Source organism: Sparus aurata, chromosome 18, assembly GCF_900880675.1.
Source record: "Sparus aurata chromosome 18, fSpaAur1.1, whole genome shotgun sequence".
NCBI classification, from domain to species: Eukaryota; Metazoa; Chordata; class Actinopteri; order Spariformes; family Sparidae; genus Sparus; species Sparus aurata.
The window spans coordinates 10,655,988-10,665,538 of NC_044204.1; positions in this window are offsets into that span (position 1 = coordinate 10,655,988).

The following is a 9,551-nucleotide window of genomic DNA, read 5'->3' on the forward strand; positions in this document are numbered from 1 at the left end:
TGCTGCCCGTGTGGAGAATTGGAGGGTAGTCTGCAGGATGGAGCGTTCTCAAAAAAAACCCCACAGCATTCCCTCCGCATCCTGCTGCTCAACAACAGCAGTCATCTGGACTGGAAGAAATGTGGCATTTTGTGACTGTCAAGTCTCACAGGAGAATTGCAATAAGTATAACATAAGCAAGGATCGGTAAAAACGTGGTTAAAAAAATAATAATAAAATACTGCATTTCTTCTTCAGGTGTGTTTATAGGCCTTTCGTCCCTCTCTGTCCTGGCCGGGTGACATGGCTGAACTGTGCTGCCCGCTCTAATGCTAATTCTGTTTTCTGTCCTTCAACTCGCGTTGACATTGGCTCTTTTTATCCTCTGTGAATGGCCTCCCAGCGGCCAAATTCTCCCCATCTTCTCTTTTTTCTCTTTGTGTGTCCCCGGCCCCACCGCCCTCCTCTGTCTTTTGTCCTCATGTTTTCCCCCCCACCTGTACAAGGTGCTGAAATGTTGCCGGCACCGGGGCTGTGTTTTATCTGACGGCTGGGAACTGCTGAGAGCTCCGCAACTTTTAATTTCTTGAGAGTTGGGTACGTCGCATGCCGAGGATTTTTGCGATTGTGGCTAGATTCCCCGAAAACCTTTTTGCAGGAAATGGGGTCTGTTTAACCTGGAGGGTATTGGGAGAGACCCTGCATGTGACATAATGATAGATTGGTTGTGTCTGCAGTTTTTAATCTGTGTGTTGATCCCTGCAAGGTTTGGTGGAGACTTCAGGTCCTTGTCTTTTTCCAGAGCTTAAAAAAAGTACTAAACTACTTTCCACAAAATTTGGATGGAAGATGGGTCTCAGCCCAGAACAGACCTCATTAACTTCTGGTACAGATCCGAGTGAGCGGATCCAAGAATCTTTTCTTGGAAGTTTCATGAATTTATCAGGAAATAATGCAGGGAATTAGAGTAATGGAAACAGTCAGGCATCTTTAGGTGGCTGGTATCTGTAAGAAAATACAAAAGGGGACTGTTGGGCGGCGGTGGAGGTATGTGCTCCACTAACAGTGCCAATCTGCTTGTATTCACCAATGTGATCACTGAGATCTGTGAACATGGAGTAATCACTCCAACAAAGTTAGACAGACCACTTTATTTGGAGGTGAAACTGAAAGTGAACACACCCAAAATGATGGTAATGAGACCTGATTGCACAGGACGACTGTCCTGTTCTCTGCTTAACATCAAACAGTATGTACGTATGCCTTAGTACATTGTTTTCATAGACACCATACATAGGGAAACATGCTTCTCCTGTATTTATCTTGCTTGTCCTGCTTTATTCTAGCAGTCAACATCAGGTGCCATACATCATTCAATTCAGGTGACCCTTATGTTTCAGTCTGGCTGATTTAGGCACCAATTTTTTTATTTACTTTGTCTGTGAATGGCAGAATTTTTCTGACATCTTTAGAAATCTTTGCTCTGAAGTCAGACGGAACCTCTGGAAGTTTATAGTAGTTTTTAATTTAAAAGATGTATCCTGATGCTTTAGACTGCTAAATTAATTTCTGTCTGTCTTTCTGATCTTTTTCAATATGGTTAGTCCACCCCTGCAATAGCAGTTCTCTAGTGGCTGTGTGTGTGTGCGCGTCAGAGACGTTCTACTATTGTAGAAGGTCCTAGAAGGACTATGGCGCGCGTGCAGTGCGCACAAGCGTGTGCTTGTGTTTAGGGACACACAAAAAAAAATTGCACTGGGCCTATCACCATGATGTTACGCTACTGAAGGTCTTCATGCTGAACTTCTGGTGGTAACTTACTGTTAGCCAATCAAAAGAAAGGGACAGGCCTTTGTCAGATTGTATGACAACTGAAACATGTTCATAAGGAAACTCAGCAGCTGGAGGACATTGGAGGGAAAACCAGAACAAATTCACAGTCTCCATAAAATTTGATCCAGTTTCACCCAAATCAGTGAATAAAGTTCTAAATGAGTGTTTTGAACAATCATCAGTGAAGCCCGCCCACAGAAACACAGAAACACTGAGACACTGAACTCTGAGCTCTGTGCCGCTCGCTCAGCACTTAAAGGTGAAGACTGATTGATGCTGGATGACATGATATTATTGGTTGAAAGTGTACGTTAAAGCTTATGTAAGCACACGTAAGGATAAAAGTTAGTTGACGTTCAACATCACTAACTTGTATCCTGTTAAGTAACACTGAGGGCTCTAAATACAAAGATGTTACTGTTTGTGAGAAAAGGACTGAAGAAAGCCGATAACAAGAGTGAGATTGTGTCATGGGTTTCACAGAATCATGTTTTGATTTCATCAGTTTGTGGACCTGCAGTATATTTTTCACTAGTTGTATCTTGCATTTAGCGACATTCTGATGTTTCACATTGTAAGGATGTAAATCATGACATCATTGATGACAGTATGAGCTGACTAGGTCAGTCATCACGATGACTCAGCAACAGCCACGTGAGTCTCTTCTTCTCTAACGAGCATTTCAGTACTCGGTCTGTACTGCAGCTGTATGTTCATATTACAAGACAACATACAGTTAATATGTTTTCACTGTGTTTGGTTCATTTTTACTGTAACAGCCTTTTTAATGTGATCAGATTCCAAACAACTAGTCAGTGCTGATACTGTCCACTAACAGAGGTCATGCCTTGACTTCCTGAGAAATAGCTCTGCAGTGTTCCAGTGGAAACCTGATAGCATGCAGCAGAAGAACTATCAGACACTTGAGACTTAACTTGTACTGTAACTCAGAGGGCTTGAGACTTGTACTTCATCCTGTTTGTGAGCGTGAGCGCTGCACACAGCAGAGACCTTTCATTCTTGTGGAATGACGTGTGCTCACAGTTGAAAGCCATACAGAAGGTGAGCTGGAAGTATCGATTATATTTAACCCTCAGATTACACATAAACACACACAAAATCCATGCATCTGTTTCTCTCAAACACACACACACACACACACACACACACACACACACACACACACTCTCTCTCTATCTTTGAAATCTACTGTCTGTCCAGAAGAAGAAGAAACAATAACTTTAATATTTCAACAGCAGCTGTAAACTTGTATTTTATTAAACCTCAGATTACACACACACACACACACGCAAACATACAAGAATTTCATGCATCGGCCTACAATAGGAAAATGGTTGAATCTGTTGAAATACAGTAAAAATGTCAAATATCACAACTTTTCTTCAAAATCACATGCTGACATTACAGAATGCACGGTTTTATATTATAATGGCAGTGAGATTAAAAAATTTGTTTTTTTTGGCCACCAAGGTGGTTAGAGGGAGTATCTATAAAAAATACTGATGCAATCAAATAAATGTTGTTGTTAATCTTTGATATATCCAAGACTCTAATCACCACCAAAGCCCCATCAGCCTAATACTCATTATATGGAAAATAAATTTTTTTGTGTTTTTTCTTTATAGGTAATTAATAATTCTGATAAAACTGGCTTTAAATAGTTAAAATCCTGAAATTATTGAATGTTTGGTAGTTCTGAGTAGGTCTGAAGTTGCTTAAGTGATTTATGAAAAAAAGCCACAAAGGTGGTTAGAGGGTAGTCATTTTGAGGAGGGCACAAGGGTTAAGAGCGCCGTGCACGTGATCGTGGGACGCCGATCATGTGGGACTGCGAGGGCCCTTCATCACTAGTGCAGTGATGTAGTGCAAGAAAAGTGTATTCCTATAAAAAAGTGGGAGGTTAAGTAGCTTTTTCATGGATGGCCAAATGAGGCTGTGTTTGAGGGTGGGACATCAGGGATATTTAGGTTTGTTGTGAAATCCGATATTCCAGGGTATAATTGGCCGTTTTTGACTATTTTTGATTTTGCCATTATATTTCACCTTAAAAACTATTTACTTGGTGTCATTATTTTCAGCACAACCTCACATGTGTGACTGTACAGTTATTATTTTATTTTGACAAACTGTATTAACACAATGGACCTAAAATCACAAAAAAAACATAAAATCTGAGTATAAAAAGTTAGAATTTTACTGTGAAAACCACAAATATGTTTAACAAACCTTTTTTTTATTTTTTTTTTACTTATAATGCAAATATAAATTGTTGTTTGCTAAATTTGTGCATACATTTTAAACATTTACGAAGCTATATGTAACTATTTACATTTAATGGCAAAGCTCAGGTCTGCCTGTGCTCCTTCCGGCTGAATGAAGAGCTGCACTGCCTGCTCCACATTCAGCTACTCGTCATTATTCTGACTCATTAAACAAAAAACCAGCTCCACTACACACTAAACACACTACACCAAACACTACATAACACACTAACTACACACTCAAAACACGCTAAATGTCACAAATCTCTCAACTCTCAATATTGCTGTCTATACACCGACTGTTGTTGCCTGTCAATCATCTGCCTACATCCCTCCCACAACTTCCTGTTCCTCAACAACCAAATTTGCTGCTTGGACACTTTCGTGACAAAAGCCCGTTTTTACCGTTTCTTCCTGCACCAGACACAAAGCAAACGTGACGGCAATGTTCGCGAAAAAGCGTGGCGAACATTATTTGGCCTAGGTCCGGTTTTGGACGTGCCGATGTGTCCGGTCCGTCGCCTCGGGAGGTTGGCCGTTTAGCTAGCCGCTAGTGGCTAGCTAAACGGAACATCCACAGACACGAACATCCACAGATTCCGATTCCACTTTGTTGTCCGCGCGTCTCCGGATCTCTTCAGACCTGAACAGACTCAGCTGGACTCGTTTAATCTCATTAATCCACAACAGTCAGTTTAGATGCACAGAACAGAACAGAACAGAACGGACCAAACCGCCGGCAAAATCCTGGTCCAGCTCGCGCCGCTGCAGGTATAAATCTGCTTGTTTCTTCAGGTATGTCGTGGGCTTGAGCTCTGCAGTGATTGGCTCTGGTGCGTGTGTGGCCACGGTGTGCAGTGATTGGCTCTGGTGCGCACGTGACTGTGGTGGCTCCGGTGGACAATGCTCGGCGGAATTTGTAAAGCATTTATGAAATAATTTATTCACGGTATCATTGCAGTCCAAGCAAATGCTTATTGCACACCACTGAACCACGCAGCAGCCATGTTGAAAGTCTCAGGTCAGTGTGATCCTGATCCGCAGAGATATTTGACTAACAGAAACACACACACACACACACACACACACACACACACACACACACACAGACATAGATTCCTTGCTTTTATAGAGAGATGTATTTTTTGAGAGAAAAAACCTATTAATGAAAAGGTTCACAGTGCGACACCTGCTGGTCATTTCTTGCAACTACTTCCCATTGCCATATGCCAGTGATAGTTCTAATTATTTAGAGCAGACATCACTGTTCACAGTGCATCCTTTCAGAAAACGTACTATAGTACTTTCATTTTCAAATCAGACATGGTGCGTTTTAGTCTATCAGCTCCACATTAACAGACAATGCAATATGCTGTTGCATTACTTCATTTTTTTTCTTTTTTTAAGACATCTTTTTCTCTTGCATTACTTTATAATCCATGCACCAGCAGAAGATTTCAAAAAAGAATGAAAGGTGGTTCATTTAATGTGAAAAACATTTTTATTGTCATTGTCATAAAACAAAATCATGTGCGGCACCGCTCGGTAAGAGCATAATGAAGCTATAATGATAATAACGACCATTCATTCATTTTTGAAATCTTCTGCTGGTGCATGGATTATAAAGTAATGCAAGAATAAAGACAAATAAATAAATAGAATTAAGTAAGTAGTAGTCAAATTATTATACAGTCACTGTTCCAACACCAACTCTAGTGCTACTGTTGCTAGGCAAATGCCTTCTTGACCTCTGGTCTTTTTATTGGCACTAGGTCATGGCTGGCAGCCACTATGTCAGTGATTTTTTTAGTGACGTCATCATGCCTCTTCGCACATGGAGGTCCATGGACATTTTCTGTCTTAAGGCTTGTTGTCTTGTCTTAACGTTTTGTCAGGCGCCCCTTGAGCCCATGTCAGTGTTTTATTGTTCTCTTTTGAATGAATACAAAAAAAAAATACTGTTTGAATGTTTGTGTCAATTGTATATTTAAATATGTGTTAACACAGGTAAACATACACTCAAATCATTTTTATTTAATACACATACCTAGATATTATTGCCTCTCTGAATTTCAAAATCACATCAGGTAGCATGATGGATATCATGGACAGCAGCAACAGGCATAATTGTGCTAAATCATCATTTTTCTTACTCAGGGATTTGGTTAAGTACATATATAGTCAGTCTGCTTGAGTAGACCTGAAAACTAGGAGGTTCTTTTTACTCTGGTAAGATGAATTTCTAACCAGTCTGCAGAATTACATCGAGCATGTTTTGCCTCTTATCAAGTGGGTCCATGTGATCACAGCTGTCTACAGTAGAGTGGGAGTCTGATTCTAACTGATAGTATCTGGATAGGATGTCAAGGAAAGTTTTACTGCATAACAGTTGCTCCATATGATGCTCACTGTCTCTGTTGTGGCTGTAAACATATCAATATTTCTATTTATTTCTTGAGAGAACAAACCTATTGATGAACAGGTTCATATAGTGCGACACCTGCTGGTCATTTTTTGCAACTACATTTGGCATGCATCCCATTGCCACATGCCAATGATATTTGTAATTGAGAGCAGACATAACTGTTAGTGCATCCTTCAGAAAACGTACTATATTACTTTCATTCTTAAAACAGACATGTTGTGTTTTTGTAAAGGGGGAGGGGAAATGAGATGTGAGATTAAACAGAGTTAGAAAAAAGGTTATTTTAGAAAGGACAGGTTCTGGCGAAATCTCGGGGGAGAGTACACTGACAGTGACCAGATGAAGGAGACGATGGAAACATTGATGCCGGTGCACTACACAATCACTTATTACCATAAAAAAAGGCCCACAGAACAATAAAACCTTTAAAAGGTTTTAAAACCAAGTTATAAAACGAAGGCTGCACACGTTAAAATAGTCCATTAGCAATTAAGAATCTTTTGTGACAGCCAGACCGGGTACAATGGCGGCTCAGGGGTGCTGGCGGAGCTCTGCCGCTGCACCAGGTGCTGCGGGTGCCTCGGTTGCTTCCCCCAGTCAGCGTCCCGGAAGCAGAGGGGAACCCTCTGGGCCTTCTAGGTATTCAGTGAAGGCCTAAGAAAAAATATTGAAATCATTTTGTGTACTCCAAATAAATGTATTGAATTATCTCTTTAGGACTCTAGCATGAACGTATATAAGCAGGACGACCCGCGAAAGTTTTCAGCGAGGGAGTGAGGAGAAGAACGAACAGGAGACAAATAGAGCGTATGAAATGGCGGCAGTTAGTAGTGAAGAAAACTGTGTGATTACTGGATTTATTGAAACTCCATTTTCAAGATTGCCTTTTCAGGATAAACTTGCAATTGTCCAGAAAGGTCGACCCTCGAGGATGTTGTTCTTTATTTATGAGAGTCTTAACTATATTATATTAAGATAGAAGATTAGAAGTGTATGTTAATGTTAAGCCTTTCAAAATACAGATTTTAACCCATGTCCTTTGTGGGGGACAGTGGGACTTGCTTCTTCTCATTTCCAACCATTTTCCATACTTCAGGAAACAGAGGCAGGAAAGATTTTGTTTGAGATTATTTTGGGAGAGTAAGACATTGAACTGTCAGGAGATGAGGAGGAAGAGAGCAAGGCAGTAGAGCAGATTTTAAAATGTGTTTTTTATTTGTTTCCAATATTCATCAAATGAGAAAGAATTAAAAGGAAAATTCATTATTTTATCATTCCCAAATCGTGCCTTGTAATTTACTTTTTGTGGAAAAGAATGACCCTGATGTCCACTATAAGGGACAAGTTAAAATCATCTTGGTGATATGTTTATTACAACAATTAATTAAATTATGTACAAAAAAATGTTTTTCTTCCCGGTCTCAGGAGGATATGCTGACCTTGCATGTCACATGTAGGGCTCTGGCTATTATTTTCATTGCTTTGTTTGATTGTTTATTGCCAAGTGTGGCCCGATGGTCCTAGTGAAGGCCCAGGGTCCAGGGCCAAGGTTCGCCACTGCACACGGCCAATCGGGGGTCCACACACCTTGCGGACTACGGCGCAACCGGCACAAACACACACCAGAGCGTTAATATGGCCCAAAGGGATTCATGGGTTTCAGTTACGTGACTTTTTCGTTCTGGCCGCCATCTCGCCAGGACCATTAAGGACCGTGCGATAGAGTGGACTGTTAGCGCCTTCAAGTGGTTAGAGGGGAAATGGCGAGCAAAAGTCATCTCTCCACGGAGGAAAAGCAGCGCTATATTACAAAAACAAGTATTTTAGGATTGGATCCACATGCACTCCCATCTGGATTACTAACCCCGCTTTTGTCTGCAGAACTTTTGCCAAATATTTGTTTTGGCGATATTTTCATTTACCTTGTACACAACCCATCGCCATACAGCAGGGAGTCTCTGAAGGCTTTCAAAAGCACTGAGGCATACCTTTAGTAGTGTCCTCAGGGCCCTACTGTACAACTATACAATCAGTCAATTAAAGGAAAAGATACTGACTTCTCAGCATAGTCAGTCTCCCTCTGTGTCCCCCTCTTCCACTAGCCTAGCTGCTAGCAGCTTTGATACCTGCCATAACAATGTTTGTGTAATGACAGTCCAGTACTGTTTACCTCTTACTTACACGATTTACACTGTCTTATACTGTTTACTGGCTATATTAGCCCCTATGCACAGACCCTCCCTCCTTCCCCCAGCCTGGATTGAGGTCTAACTTAATGGTGTATTATATCACTATGTCTACATAACTTCTATATTGTCCTTATTTAGTGCTGGTCTCTTGGCTTTATTCTTGCACTGCCCTACTTATTGGCAATACCATACAGAACAAACACTTATAGGGCACCTTACCATACATTGAGCGACATGGTCTGTCTCTGCCCTGTCACGGCAAGCATCTCATGCTGATGCTGCCCTTTGGACATTCATGAGGATCTCGTTAAATGATCTAGTGTTCCTGATATCAGACCATCAGATGAAGAGTGTCAGGCATTCTTTGAGGCACTTCATATCAGTGAAATGCAGGAGTCCAAAACAAAGAAGAGTGCCATCCTCTCTGTCATTGAGGGCCACTCACACAGGTAAGATGGGCTACATGCCTTGATAAATGCTATTCTGTCTCACTTTTGTGCCTTGTACATAACACAACAATTCCTCTTTGTTATGACAACGGGAAACGATGCTCTCTCTCAATTCAATTCAATTCAATTCAATTCAAAGAGCTTTATTGGCATGAGGTAACACCGTACATATTGCCAAAGCAAGCATTTAGAATTCAAAATAATAATAACAATAAAGGAGAACAATATTTACAATAAATGAGTTATACTGTATATATAATATGTATAACTTATGATTTGACTCAGTCATAGTCACATCAGGACTGTAATAACAAAAATAAGAAAACAACAAACAAACAAACAAATAAACAAAAAAAAAAAAAATGATTGTCACTTCCTGTCTCTCAGTCTATGG